The 16,212-nt window shown below is 42.0% G+C and overlaps 1 protein-coding gene across 12 annotated transcripts in view; it reads right to left on the bottom strand.

Moving 5' to 3' along the window:
- The window catches only part of nrxn3b (neurexin 3b), a 449,304-nt gene that overhangs the window by 165,491 nt on the left and 267,601 nt on the right, over positions 1-16,212 (bottom strand). The gene's annotated exons all lie outside the window — the stretch shown is intronic.

Here is a 16,212-nt window from a genome sequence, read left to right on the forward strand (position 1 = left end):
TACACACAGACAATTCTTTAATTGTTATTCTTATCTTGAAATTATTTTCTTTAGTATTCAGTATTTTGAGCAAAAGATCCAAACAAAGCATCTAATGTGTGCACTAATATACATCTGTAGCATTAGATTAGCCATCTTCCTTGGCAATATCGATATTGCATTTATTCAGTTAAAGGTGTTTTTATTGATATAGCTTGGAAAACATGTATTCTTACTGTATGCAGGCTCACCTCTCCACAGGTCTGACCTGTAACTTGGTGAATGATATGTTTAATGCCATACCGTGGAACATCCTTGGCAAAGCATTTAAATACCCCAGAATCTCTACCAGAAATGTTACACGGTGCACCTGAAACACAAGTAGTCCAGTGTTTTTTCGGGTTTCTGGTAGCATTTTAGTCTTTCCACTTGTTTTTATACACACAAAAAGAAAACTAAACTTGTATTATATCTTTCATCTCTGTTTTCTTTCAAGGTCTTTGCATCTGTAATTACAATCAGAAGAAGCAGGGTCAGTGTACTGGATGGTAAACACACACACACGCACACACACAATGCACCGCTGACACGTGCACGGAGCATAACGAGGGCCCTAATCTGCTGATTTTATCCCCCCTCTTATCTGCATGTACTGAGTCACCACATTGTGCATGCAAATGTACCAGAGTCAAGAGCAAACACACTAAAAGCAAGACCTAAGCAAGGAGAGAACAAAACAGAGGGATGATTATAGGGCTCCTTAGTTCTCGAAAGTTCACCTCAGGATTGTTTTTTATTTCAGAGAAGTGAATAACCGGGGCTAAATCTGAATATAATCATGACTGAAATTGTTACCCTTGCATCATATCAAAACAGGACAAAACAGGAGTAAACTAAACCAGGAAATAACAAGAACTTAATCAAAACTAAATCAGGACTAAATGAGCACTGAACGATAATCTCAGTGCTTGTTGGTGGTGTAGTGGTTTGCTGAATGTCTCTATTTCCCGTCTTGTTTCTGGACAGACTCTGCACACCTGACTGTGCGACAGGTGCGGGTACCAGCCTAATTTTGCCAAAAGTTACCATGAAGTAATCATCACACCCTAACAAATAAATTAACAAATGTTGTCATTGAATTTTATTAGAGGATGAAAAAAGCCTCAGGGCCTCCAACTAAAAGTGTCAAGCTTAATGGATGGAAAGACAGATGGAACAATATAATGTGTATTGAATGCATATATATATATATATATATATGCATATATATATATATATATATATATATATATATATATATATATATATATATATATATATATATATATATATATATATATATATGAACATTTTTTTACACTGCTGTAAAAAATAGGTGAAAATTTACAGTACAAAGCAAATAAAAATACTGCATAATTCTAATACTTCTAGCAAACTTGTCCGGCCAACTACAACTTACGTGATTATATAACAATAAGCATAAGCATAATGGCATAAGCGAAAGAGCATAAATTGCTTACATGCGTAACAACTTGGACATCATTCATGTTTATGCTTTAGGCTGTGTTCAAAACAAGGGGAATTAAATGAGGCAATATAATAAAGAAGAGACAATGAAAATGAATAGTAAAAATGTTCAATTATGAAAATGGGGCAGTCTTGGTGTGTAATCAATCAGCACACTGTCTTCTGGCACAGCATGAATTCAAATGGCTGCTTCCCAGTCCCTGGCCAGGCTAGCGTTACTTTATATGGTTTGCACACAGCGCATTAGCAATGTAGATCCTCTCTCCTCCTTCCTTTCTTTTTGTCACTGCTACGTTAGGCTCATCTGCTCCAATAGGCCTCAACGGAGAGAAAAACCTAACCCTTGGTGTGTTAAAAGGAGACAAGCACAACCTGGCTTCATAGTATTTTTTCATACTCATTTTAATCTCTCCCATTTACTGAAATTGAAGTTGAAGTGATGGACAATTAATTAAAAGTTCTATTTTTAATGCAAGAATACCATTTATTTTAACATCATGCGTTCTGTTCAGTAAATTGTAATGACTAAGTTAGAAGGAATTGCATGGTTGTTCTTTGAAAAAAAAAAAAAAAAAAAAAAAACAGAACGCTATGGATATTGTTGGTACTTTTCAATGTTGTTCTGTTTTAATCGTTCTTCAATGTCTCTTGTTTAGTGTGAATATTTTTATGATTGTGTGCTACAATTTCCACTTTGGCCCTGGTCACCCTTGAAAAAGAGGCTTCGAGCTCAATGGGTTATATATCTGGTTAAAAGAAAGTGAATGAATGATTCAATAAATAAATAAAGACTGGCACAGGGGTCAGCTCTTAGCAAGGAGGAAATTGGTTCAATCCTATTCCTTCCACTTTCAAAATTTGTTACACTATTCTAAAAATTTGATTTAAAAAGTTCAAAAAATCTACATCTATCTGCTTATTGTCTGTCGTTTACCCCTCTATCTCCCATAGTTGATCCCTACAACACCTAATGGAAAAGAAAGGAAGAGGTTGCAAGAATAAATGAATTACAGCGTGGTTAAGAGCCTATATGAAATGCATTGCCCCACGTCTAGACTGTATAGGCCATTTACAAGCTTGCTTGCAACACTCTTTCTCAGCCATAACGAACAGTAGACCATATTAATATTTAAAGTATACACTATAAACAGGACAATTAAAAAGCTCTTTATGATGGAATGGTAGGTTTTAAAAGCTCGGCAAAATGTGTGCCCCGACTTGACCACACAAGACAGTTTCTTTGCCTGACGTCTGTGTAGCTGCTAATGGGTCAAATACATCACATTAAGCACCTATAAAGCAAAAGTCAATACTGAGAAGGCTGGGGCTACTTCTCACTCCTGGGTGTGTACAGCAGAGTGCGAACAAAATGGGCACGGAGATTTAAATGCATTCCAAAACGAACCATTATTGTGCTTTGGTCCTATTTTGTCACTGTTCTAGACCTGGTATTTTTCATGTATTGTGTGAACAAATTCAGAGGTGGCCAGCATTTTTGGACAAGCCTTAATCCCCAAAGAATCACAGCATTTGGATGGAGAAAGCAGGAGGAGGAGTGATTGCATATTGCTTTTGGATTGATGAAGTTACAGTGGGTGTTTAGCTTGTCAAGTGTCTTTCACTGACAATTAATTCTATAATCTCATGAAGGAGGAACAGTTCCTGATGCAGAACTGTCTGTCAGCTTTGGTTAGCCATGTGCTGGTGAGGGACAGAGATGAGGACACTGGGAATGGGAAAGGAGAGATGCCAGTCAGGAAATGTAGAACATTTTCATCACAGTTGCATCCAAGGTTTCAGAAGAAGGACATGTGTTCCTGTTTTTCAATTTAAACAATACACTATATAAAGTTTAGGTAGTGGGACAGAGTTCTTGACAAAGCACAGTGAAGAGCATTACGTAATCCAAAATACGTAGCCTTGAGATACATCTGAGGATGAGACAATTGCCTTGCCCAAGAGGGAGCAAACCTATATATACACACACACACACACACACACATACACATACACATACATACACACACATATATATAAATATATACACATACATACACACACATATATATATATATATATATATATATATATATATATATATATATATATATATATATATATATTTCTGCACTTTGACAAAGTAAACTTTGTACAGACGGCAAAAATGCAGCTTTTCATATCCTCATATGAATATTAAAACATGCATGGAAACATGGTCAAAGTGAGAAATTCAGCTTGGAGGTGTTTTGATGAGCTACGTCCATTCTGTCATTTAGCTCTTGGTGCAAATGTACCACAAGGGGAGGAGGTGTCATTTTCGGGAGCAGACACTGGGCCGGAGGGTTGCATGACAAATGGACACAAAAGGTTGAGCAGTGGGACTCACCGTGGCCAGAGCGGAGAGAGGCTGGCGATCGGTAAATAGAAACAGGTGGTGGGTGATGCTTTGGCCCCGGGGGACTTTGCTTGTGCTCAGGTCGGGGCAGGGCATGGGGCAAAGTGGGTACTCCTTGGGTGGGGGAGAGGAGCTGTAGATCCGACGAAGACGAGGATGAGCCCTGAGCGGACCCCAGACACATCCATCCCAACAGCGCTCCGAGACGCCACATCCAGAAGAGCTGTCCGTCCACTGGCTTTCCTTTGGGGAGCATGTCTCACGCCCCCCAACGCACTCGCGTCAAGTAAAGCAAAGAGGCAATAATCTCAGAATAAGTGATCCAACACAAACTCCATAGCAAACAAAAATAGCTTTTTCTCAATAATATCCGACGGCCCTTCTCTCTTCGCGCTGGACTCCACTGGTTGAAGTCTCCTTACAGGTGCTCCTTCAGCCTTTCCAACTCTTTTGAACCAATCAAATATGGTCAGAACTGCTCGTCGCTGCTCCGTGGGTGCGCGATCCACCTGGCTTGTGTGTCCCCGAGCGCTCCTGCCTTATCTTCACCGGTGAGCGTGTGTCGGAGTGAAGGGTGAAAAACAGAAAACAGCCTCCTCGTGCTCTCTGCGCTCCTCTGCACGCGCTCTGCAAAGATCCACACAGCCGCGTCTATAGAGCCTGAGCTCGGAAGGAAGGAAGGGAGGGATGGAGAGAGAAAGAGAGAGAGACGGACTCTGCCGCCGCCGCCAACTGTCAGCGCTGTGTCTGCTAACACACTACCACCCTCAGCGCGCTCCGGCTCAAGCTCTGGCAAGACGACCCTCCGTAATTTCTCATTTCCACAATTGGATTTTTGATCTCACTGACTTTTTATGCAGTTTCTTTTTATGTTTTCCTCCCCTGAAGTCTTACTGTAAAAGTGAAGATCTGCACATCGGCTGCCTTGTTATCCCAAAACTGATTCCTTTTCTATTTGACTCCACAGTGTGATCGAAAGGCTTCAGTCAATTTGTAGACAGCTAGAGGAAGAAAGAGGGGAAATGTGGAAGAGAAAATGAGAATAAGGAGAGCGGAAGAGGAAGAGAGAGGAGAGAGTGGGCGCAGGTGAAACTAAGCGAACATGATGGGATGGGGAGGGGATCGGAAAAGCAAAGGGGGAGGGGAGAAGTGGAGAAAGGGGCCAGCCTATGCAAATCCTCCCGGTGCGGTGAGCAAATCAGGGAGGCAGGCAGCCACTGCAGAGGAGTGCGCTGCCATTAGCCAGGACAGCAGCAGCCAATGGGAAAAACAGGGGAGCAGGAGCCAAAATTGCTGTGGATATTTGATGGTATAGAACCACATTTGGGCTGTCTAAATTCTGAGGGCATGCTGCAGGGAATGCAAACGTCCCTGAAAATGCTGCGTGTTATGACATGTCTGAAGTGTTTTATTACATTAGCTGGAAATACTCTATGATACTCTGTGCTATGATAAAAAAACACAAAACGCAACACAAAGTTAAAGGTCCGTTGGAACTCTTCACAACAAATCATTCTATAAAAAATATAATATATAGCGTATTTGTGAAGAGCATAAATATCAAAGGAATTGACAATGTTCAAGACACTATGCAGCCTGTATAAAAAGGACAGTAGGTAAATGAAATTATTTATAGTTTAAATTCAGGAGTGATACGATTTATATCCTACTGAGCTCTGGTATGCCATTTGTATGCCCTCGAAGCCCTAACTAAAACAATACTGTAACTAAATAAAAAATGATATGTATTATGCATTACACTAGAGCCGTAACACAATAAAGCTGTTTGGCTAGTGCTGTCAATCTTTGGATTATACAGAAGGGTTGCTAGGGCTCTTCGGAAATGCGCACTCTACTTCCAGTTGCACTTTAATCATGTAGACTGTCACAGCATAATTTGACGAAGCATTTCGCCAGCTAACCTTGTACATCAGCAGAGGGACAGTTGTCGTGTCGGGAACCAATTGTTTTGATGAGGCTAATATGCACTGGTCAACCTGTATCCCGTGTCATATTAGATACACCCATCGGCGCAATTATTGTTCTAGTTTCCATGAGAGCGGAACAATGAGATTAGGTTTCAGGGGCAAATGACTGACAGGGAGTTTATTGATCCGTGTCGAGAGAAGACCGTACAAAACAAAATGTAAAATCATGCACTATAAAATGGGGTTTTGTCAGTGTTGTATAGAAATATTTGGGTTGAAATTCATGTAATGTTTTGGTAATTTGAGTTAACAAAGAGGTCTTTCTACTGTCACACACCTGCGATATTGTTCAGAAGAAGTCGGAAGGCAAATGGCACCGTTGTTCTACCTTTAGTAAGATGAAAAGCGGCAAAATGTGCGTAAAACAGCTGACAAGACTCGCCAAAGCCACATATCGTGACCACAGTCGAAACTGGCTGGTATGGCAGACAATTTCTGGTCTGAAAAGTTGCTGTGACTTTGGATAGCCACTAAGAAAATATTTTAAAAAAAAAACTAATATTATTTCATTTCAACACAAAATACAAACGGCTTATTCATTATGAAAGTTGTACGTCACATAGCCATAAACGTAGCTGGACATTAGTGTATTTAAGTCTCTTTATGGCCAGTCTGTCAGCGTTAATGTGTTGGCTAATAGCATTATAAACCACAGGAATGTCAGCGGGTCTCCACAGTACATATTTATAATGGGAATACTGCAATTTATGGCTATAAGCATCAACTGGTGTGAACAATGTGTTGATATGCAGAATAGTCCTTTCAAAAACATAATTATTGCTAGATTTAATAATAGGGAGATGAAACACACAATATAATGCATATTTTATCTTCAAAATCCTTCAAAACCCAGCTCAAAATTTACATAATTCTTTGTAATATTGCCACAAGTTTTGGGATTCAGATTTTTGAGATTCTTTATTTTGGAATGGCTTTGTTTAGCAGTTTAAAGTTAAAGTTGATAACCACAGAATGTATAGAAGACAAGGCATTTTAGTATCTACAGTATATTTTTTTGCAGACATCAATCTCTTTCCCCCAGAACTATTCACCAGAGCTGAAACGCTTTGCTCATATTATAATGGGTTACAAGCAAGCGTTTCAGAAAGAAAAATCAAAAATAGGAACCCCTGTGAGTTTCAAATCTCAGCATAAGCACAATGACAAGGCTAAACATGTCCCAGAGAAATCAATATCTACTTTGCATGCTGTTTAACCACGCTTTATGACCTGAAGTAGATGCAGTTCACAGTGAGACAGATTTTATTTGGACTGTGGAGGACTGTCAGGATCTCGCTGTGAGTTTGATCTTTTGTGAGGAGATATAACAGAAGCTGACAAGCACACAAAGACATCCATCATCCCTGACACTGCACCCAAATTATCTGTTCACGTCAGTTCACTGCGGAACACATGAAGCGACACAGCCAAACCACTGCGACTGCTGCGACATATGACTTCATATGTGTGGGTTTTTGGATCAGCCACGACAAACTGTGGAAGTGTCTTGATAAATGAATGACAAGGAGTAACGTAGGGTCAGCAACACGTTTGTCTCGATGTAGATGTTATTGTTTTTTCCTAGAATATAGCATGTCTGGGCACCGCCAACTCGCTTGTCCCGAGTTACACGTCACCTTCACCTCAATGCAATTCCCAAAACAGTCACATCCCTTCTGTGTGGGTGATCGTTTCTCAGATTTTTTTGTTTCTATGATTAATTCCTTTACTTTTAAGACGTGCTATAGTGGTGGCTGCACAGCATGTATCTCAGACAGAAATAGGAAGCTCTTAGACATAAGTAGTAGCAGCTTATCACCCATTAAGCTGGAGGCTGCTTTGTGAAATGAATTTATGAGCACTCGGAGGCAAAGACAAACACACTAACTGCTTTTCGGCTCCTGAACTGCTACTCAGATGGAACGCAATATATCAAGTTGCAATTATCTCCATCTTTGATTCTTATTATAGCGACTGTTGTCTTAAAAGGAGAAACGTGAGAGTGCTGCTTAATGTGTGCTATTTATGTTGTCTTCCAGGAGGCTGTTACCCGCACCTTTAACTATTTAAGATCAAGATAATCACACTTCTGATGTGTTGAAAAAGATGTGAGCTGTGTGTCAAAGACTTTCACCGTGACTTATAAACTGATTTATAAACTAGACTCTGGTTGATTGTAGAAAATGCACAGCAGATAAATACAGTTATACATGTTCACTAAAACTTTTTCTTAGTATTTACTGTTATTATCAATAAAACAAGAAATTCAAACCTAAATCCAAATAAATTGTTGAAATGATAAGCATTTTTGTTACTGGTGTGCGTATTAACAATAGTATATAACATGATACACATATAAATATAATACTTGTATAATAGTGTTAATGCTGAACTTAACAACCAAGCTCGAAATGAATTATTGAACAAAATTGAAGAAAACAATCTGTTAATTTTCATTTCAAAACCCGATGTGTTTTTTTTACATACTTTTACTTTGTAGCATTATCAGTAGAAGTACAAATAATAGTAGCAGATTATTCATGGGTTTCTTGTTTACAGGCGCCAATTTGACTTTAAACTTTTCAAAATATAGTGAATTGCTTTGGCCTCAACTATGAAACTCAAGGATAGGAATAGTTACATTTAAAACGTATACTAGATGAGTCCATGAACAACATTGAGTTAATTACATTTACTGAAGGGCCTTCCAGCTTTCTTCAATACTGCCAAACTCTCCAATCAACCTGTTGCTTATAGATCACTTATTCGCAGTATTTTCAACGTACATATGGTGCAAAATGTCACGCTGTAAACAAACTCAACCTGGTAGCGCAGTGCATATGTGAAGTAACAAATATCCATGGACAGCGCTGGCGAAAAGTGCGTCAACAGATGAAGGTTCTGGCTTAAACTCATGCCAGCAATAACAATCAACCTCGGTCTCTCTCTCTCTCTCTCCGTCTTCATTTCCATATGCGCACATGAATAAGCAAATAACCTGCGCACTACACCGCGCCGCAGAATACAGTAGCTCGTGTCGCGAGTTTCGCTCCCAAATCTCCAAATCTTGTCTTCCAGAAGGAGTTGAGGGAGCGTGGGGCTGGCGTTGACTGGAAAATGAACTCTCGTCAGGATCAGGGCTAATTAGTGTTTTACAATGGGATTTCTCAGTGGCGTGTCAGTGTTACGGATCAGGCGCAGGCCGTTATAGCTTGGCGGCGCGAAGACAAATGGGGCACAGTACGTCTCCATGTCACACCGGGGCAGAGACAGGAGCACGGTGCAGGAACTGAAGAGTCTATTAGGCTTAAATACAATACAGCGTTTCAGACTGTTGGCAGCAAAGTCAAAATACTTTGTAGGAAAGATGGTAAACGTGCCTGTCATATTTTCAATTCCAAGCCCCGTGAACCAAAAATCTAGGATTTTAACATCCAAAATATGACATATTGACTTCTTAAAAATACATAAATTAAAGGCTCTATACAATAATATGTTCCTTGAGGGAGGTCTGCTTATCTCCATGCCATTGCTTTACTTGGACGGCTCCACAGTATTTATATTGCTAAACATACATTGGAGAAATATGTTTTCAGATTTAACCTGTAACTTGGCTGAAAAGCTACTTTGTACATATTAAAAGTAAAGTGGAAGTAGAGTTAAAGATTTCCAATTACTTCCATATTGACCAATGTTCTGGCTGCTATTTGAACACCTCCAGTCATATTATCTGAAGAAAGAAAGAGGGAAAGAAAGAAAGACCTCTTTTAACAGCACCTAAATTACCTTAATAAAGCATGAACTATGATCTCTCTGTGTCTCGTTTTTGTTCCGTGTTCCTTTTAACAGAAAAACAGATTTTTTTTTTGCACAAGTTAATAAAAAACAAAGCATGAACTAAGACTTTATAATGAACAAATATGAGGGATATATATAAATACAAATATATTTATATTGATGTTTATTGTTGTTCGGTTTTGGTCTATTAAATGATTGACAGTTCATTCCTTTTCACACCACAATGTATATTTAATTAACCTTTCATATCACACGTTCGACAACAAAACGGCGCTCGGTGTCACATCGCCCGTCCCGCCGCTGTTTCAAGTGATTGTCATGGCTGGGTTTTTGGCACTACAGAGACTCGGATGACACAGTCCCGAGTGCAAAATCACTCCGACAGCGCTACAGTAAACAGCTCCTCTATGGCATCTTTCAACATCACATGTGTTTGTCATGCAGGGCTTTAGTGTATTCATCGTTTCATCTGCGCAGCACGTCTTGGCAAAGACTTCCGGCTCCGAGGAACGTATAAAGCTTTTAATGAAAAATGCTCTTGTTGAAAAATCTACAACCCCACCAGTGTCCCAGGAGAAGATCGCACGACGCATTTTGAAGTTAAAGACATAAAAACAGTCGACACGTGTGCCATATTGTGCCGTAACGCAAACTTTTTCTCAGGGGAAGAGAACGGGGAGAGAAGCAAAATCCACAGCGAGCGCTATTTTGAGGCAAGATGTTGTCTGCGAAAAACACAGCTGAAATAAAAGCAGAAATAAGAAGATAATGGTGACGCAGAGGCTATAGCCGGTATCTGAACTCAAAATCCTTCCACGCTAATGCCGAAAACATGATTTGGTGTTTTTCTATTCCCACATTTCTCTTCTTTTTCTTGCTAAATCCAGCAGGAGTTATTTAAAAAATGTGATCTACTTATACTAACAATGAACCAGTTTTTGTTTACCGTATAATGATTTACCTAGTTGAATTACATTTGTATTTTTCATTCAGACTTTTCCATTGTGACAAATCATCTGCACAAGAGCTAACAAGTCCAGGCAACTTCATGAGGAACAAACATGAGTATTAAAACTTCTAACAGATACTGTATCCATAGGTTTCAAAGTGATATTGCAGTGAGCATTGCTATAACAATTAAAACATTTAAACTTAGTATTGTTCGTTTGTATGGGCTTAAAAAAAATATCACTTTGAGCTTAACACAATCAAAACCTTTTTTTTGTGCAAGCCAACGATTGTCATTTTCATTTGAAAATCAAACTAAATTCTATTTGCGGTCAAGTTTCAAAACTGTCGATTGTACGATTCCAAAACATACCAAGTCCAAACCGCAGAGGAGTGACAGTTTACTGACACTAAGAGCCAGTTCATTTGAAGTAAACACAGCACTTAGCTTTTGGGCTCTAATCCCCCTCTTTTAGGGAAACAGAAACCTTCCATCAGCACACTGGGCAACTGTCGCCATTCTCCGCCACAAAGCCAGTTTTAGGAGAATAAAGTCGCATTCACAATACAAACTGAAGCGGACTCGGCTCGACTGGGGACAAAGCATTGTCTCTTTCTTTGAGCTGGTCGGGTTTGTCTTCACAATACAGTTTTGTCCATTGAACCGGAGAAAAGCATCTCCCCTTTGCCTGTAGAGGTGCTGTGCACAGCCAAAGGAAAGACAGGGAAGCACGAGACCTGGACCTGATCCACGTCATACAAACAAACTTGGAGCTGTTTGGAATAATAGTATGGCATTTATGGATTTAACTCACAACCTGCCCAGCAACCTGCCACACAACCTCCTACACAACCTCCTACACAACCTGCCCCGCAACCTGCCACACAACCTCCTACACAACCTCCTACACAACCTGCCCCGCAACCTGCCACACAACCTCCTACACAACCTGCCACACAACCTGCCCCGCAACCTGCCACACAACCTCCTACACAACCTCCTACACAACCTCCTACACAACCTGCCACACAACCTGCCCCGCAACCTGGCACACAACCTCCTACACAACCTGCCACACAACCTGCCCCGCAACCTGCCACACAACCTCCCACACAACCTCCCACACAACCTACCACACAACTTGCCACACAACCTGCCACACAACCTGCCACACAACTTGCCAGACAACCTGCCACACAACCTCCTACACAACCTGCCACACAACCTCCTACACAACCTGCCACACAACCTCCTAGACAACCTGCCACACAACCTCCTACACAACCTCCTACACAACCTACCACACAACTTGCCACACAACTTGCCAGACAACCTGCTACACAACCTCCCACACAACCTCCTACACAACCTGCCACACAACCTCCTACACAACCTCCCACACAACCTGCCACACAACCTCCCACACAACCTGCCACACAACCTGCCACACAACCTGCCACACAACCTGCCACACAACCTGCCACACAACCTGCCACACAACTTGCCAGACAACCTGCCACACAACCTCCTACACAACCTGCCACACAACCTCCTACACAACCTACCACACAACCTGCCACACAACTTGCCAGACAACCTACCACACAACCTGCCACACAACTTGCCACACAACTTGCCAGACAACCTGCCGCACAACCTCCCACACAACCTCCTACACAACCTCCTACACAACCTCCCACACAACCTGCCACACAACCTCCTACACAACCTGCCACACAACCTCCCACACAACCTGCCACAAAACCTCCCACACAACCTCCTACACAACCTGCCACACAACCTCCCACACAACCTCCTACACAACCTGCCACACAACCTCCTACACAACCTCCCACACAACCTGCCACAGAACCTGCCACACAACCTCCTACACAACCTACCACACAACCTCCCACACAACCTGCCACACAACCTCCTACACAACCTCCCACACAACCTGCCACACAACCTCCCACACAACCTGCCACACAACCTGCCACACAACCTCCTACACAACCTGCCACACAACCTCCTACACAACCTCCCACACAACCTGCCACACAACCTCCTACATAACCTGCCACACAACCTCCCACACAACCTGCCACACAACCTGCCACACAACCTCCTACACAACCTGCCACACAACCTCCTACACAACCTCCCACACAACCTGCCACACAACCTCCTACATAACCTGCCACACAACCTTCCACACAACCTCCTACACAACCTCCCACACAACCTGCCACACAACCTCCTACACAACCTGCCACACAACCTCCTACACAACCTCCCACAACCTGCCACACAACCTGCCACACAACCTGCCACACAACCTGCCACACAACCTGCCACACAACCTGCCACACAACCTGCCACACAACCTCCTACACAACCTGCCACACAACCTGCCACACAACCTCCTACACAACCTCCTACACAACCTGCCACACAACCTGCCACACAACCTCCTACACAACCTGCCACACAACCTGCCACACAACCTGCCACACAACCTCCTACACAACCTGCCAAACAACCTCCTACACAACCTCCCACAACCTGCCACACAACCTGCCACACAACCTGCCACACAACCTGCCACACAACCTCCTACACAACCTGCCACACAACCTCCTACACAACCTGCCACACAACCTGCCACACAACCTCCTACACAACCTGCCACACAACCTCCTACACAACCTGCCACACAACCTGCCACACAACCTCCTACACAACCTGCCACACAACCTGCCACACAACCTCCTACACAACCTCCTACACAACCTGCCACACAACCTGCCACACAACCTCCTACACAACCTGCCACACAACCTGCCACACAACCTCCTACACAACCTGCCACACAACCTGTCACACAACCTGCCACACAACCTCCTACACAACCTGCCACACAACCTGCCACACAACCTGCCACACAACCTCCTACACAACCTCCTACACAACCTGCCACACAACCTGCCACACAACCTGCCACACAACCTGCCACACAACCTCCTACACAACCTCCCACAACCTGCCACACAACCTGCCACACAACCTGCCACACAACCTGCCACACAACCTGCCACACAACCTCCTACACAACCTGTCACACAACCTCCTACACAACCTGCCACACAACCTGCCACACAACCTCCTACACAACCTGCCACACAACCTGTCACACAACCTCCTACACAACCTCCTACACAACCTCCTACACAACCTGCCACACAACCTGCCACACAACCTCCTACACAACCTGCCACACAACCTGCCACACAACCTCCTACACAACCTGCCACACAACCTGCCACACAACCTGCCACACAACCTGCCACACAACCTGCCACACAACCTCCTACACAACCTGCCACACAACCTGTCACACAACCTCCTACACAACCTCCTACACAACCTGCCACACAACCTGTCACACAACCTCCTACACAACCTCCTACACAACCTGCCACACAACCTGTCACACAACCTCCTACACAACCTCCTACACAACCTGCCACACAACCTGTCACACAACCTCCTACACAACCTCCTACACAACCTGCCACACAACCTGCCACACAACCTCCTACACAACCTGCCACACAACCTGTCACACAACCTCCTACACAACCTCCTACACAACCTCCTACACAACCTGCCACAGAGGTGAGTACGAGTCTTTCTGCGTGTCATTTGTCCTGTTATCTCACACAGGAGTTTGTTTTGTTCTTGAGCCTCACGTGTGTCTCAGCGTTGCTCACTTCATGGTCACTTCTTGGTTTTCTTCTGCTCTGGTTCGTTTGCGTCCACAATTCGCACAAATCGCACAAGAGTTTGATAAATCGGAGACCGAGTTTGCCTCTTTGGTCCAGATCAGAGTTTGATTGAGCGCTAACAAAGACCCAAATGAACCGAACCAGCCAGGTAAACGAAACTTGATTCTAATTAAAAGTTTATTGTAGAGTATTGTGAAAGCACCATAAAAGAAGGTAGAAAAGCTTGTTTTTATCAGAGCTTTTTTTTACGCACGCTCTTCCTTTCTCCATTTACTTAATTTTGAGTCTGCTACAGTAATTTGTGCCTCATTTCTTAGTGATTGAGACTCATTCATTTTCATTCACATCATTTAAAATAAGAAATATAAAATCAGTTTTTTTTGTGGGAAATTCCGACCTAATTTGCATGAATCTTCCTTGATGATGAGCACACGATGCCTGTGAGAGAGCCACGGCGGAAAAACACTAGTTATAAGTTATAGTTTATATAGTTATAGTTTAAAACTGCAGCTTCTTTATATGAACAGGCAGTATTATCAGAGTTGGTGTTGAATAAGTTTTAAACATGGAGTCACACAATAGAACTTCCTCAACCCAAAACAATATTAACATTGCAAACTTTTCAGTAAAGGTTTGCAATGTTAATACATTTGGTCTGTATGGAAAATGACAAGTGGTTTTCAAAGCTCATTCTTTAAGGCTAATTAGAACGAGTGCAATATTAACTGGACTTTTGGACCATTGGGGAGCGAGCAATAGAAACTGTACTTTAAAGCCATGAAGGGGTTGTGTAATTGGTGGTATTTAATGCAGTTGAGAATTATGTGCAATGCCATTTTGTGTGTGTAGCTTTCGAACCAGAGGAGTGGAGTATTGCATTTAATTGTGCCACATTTTTGCACAAGGAGGTTTATCTTTAAAGCAAAATGTTGTAACCTGGCTCATGGCAGATTGATATGTGTGGCATTCTTAATTAAGTTCTACAGATGAATCAATTTGTATATACATTTAAAAAATAAATTAAAAAAATCATGCAATCATGTTCACCCTCCAGTCATTTTCACTTCTTTTTTACAATCTGATCTAAGAATATTTTGGAGATAACTGTCACTACATAAGTATCTGAGAGCCAAGTAAAAAAGCATAGTTGGGGTCAGATGGGTTCACTTTTCACATAACTTACTAGACATGCTTAAATATTTATAATAAGTCAAATTGGATGGTTTTATTCCTAAACAGACAGACGAAGGCAATAAAAAAAATAAAAAAATACTTGTCTTCATGCATATTTCATTCTCTCTTCGACTTTGTCTATATTCTAGGTCAAGCTCCATCTGCTCAGCTGCACTGCCACTAAAACACCAATAGCATGAGTGCATCCGATCGCCGTCTGCACACATGAAGTCAAACCATCAAAAGCGCATCTCCGTCTACATCTCCGCACTGCTCTGCACCCTAACGCGCTTAATAATAAATGAATCATAAAATCAAAACTGACAAGCAGCAATTGAAACGTGGTCCGTTTGTTTGGGGGATTAAAATTGCAGCAGCGCCGACATCACTTATGAATGAAGCCAAGAACTCGGTCGGAAAAGGCAGCATCGACATGGTTTGTACTGCGGCGCTGAATATATTTATATTTATATTTATATAAGTACAAAAACAAACAACATTTGAAATAACATCATCACATTTACAGATGCGCATTTTGACTCAAGCCAACGTTGATAAAAAGGTGGTTTATCGGCATATGTATGGTCTTAAATGTGATGGCGTCAGTTGAATAAT

The sequence above is a fragment of the Eucyclogobius newberryi genome, unplaced genomic scaffold (assembly GCF_026437365.1).
Source record: "Eucyclogobius newberryi isolate DKJ021-1_F unplaced genomic scaffold, fEucNew1.0.hap1 SCAF_1, whole genome shotgun sequence".
NCBI classification, from domain to species: Eukaryota; Metazoa; Chordata; class Actinopteri; order Gobiiformes; family Gobiidae; genus Eucyclogobius; species Eucyclogobius newberryi.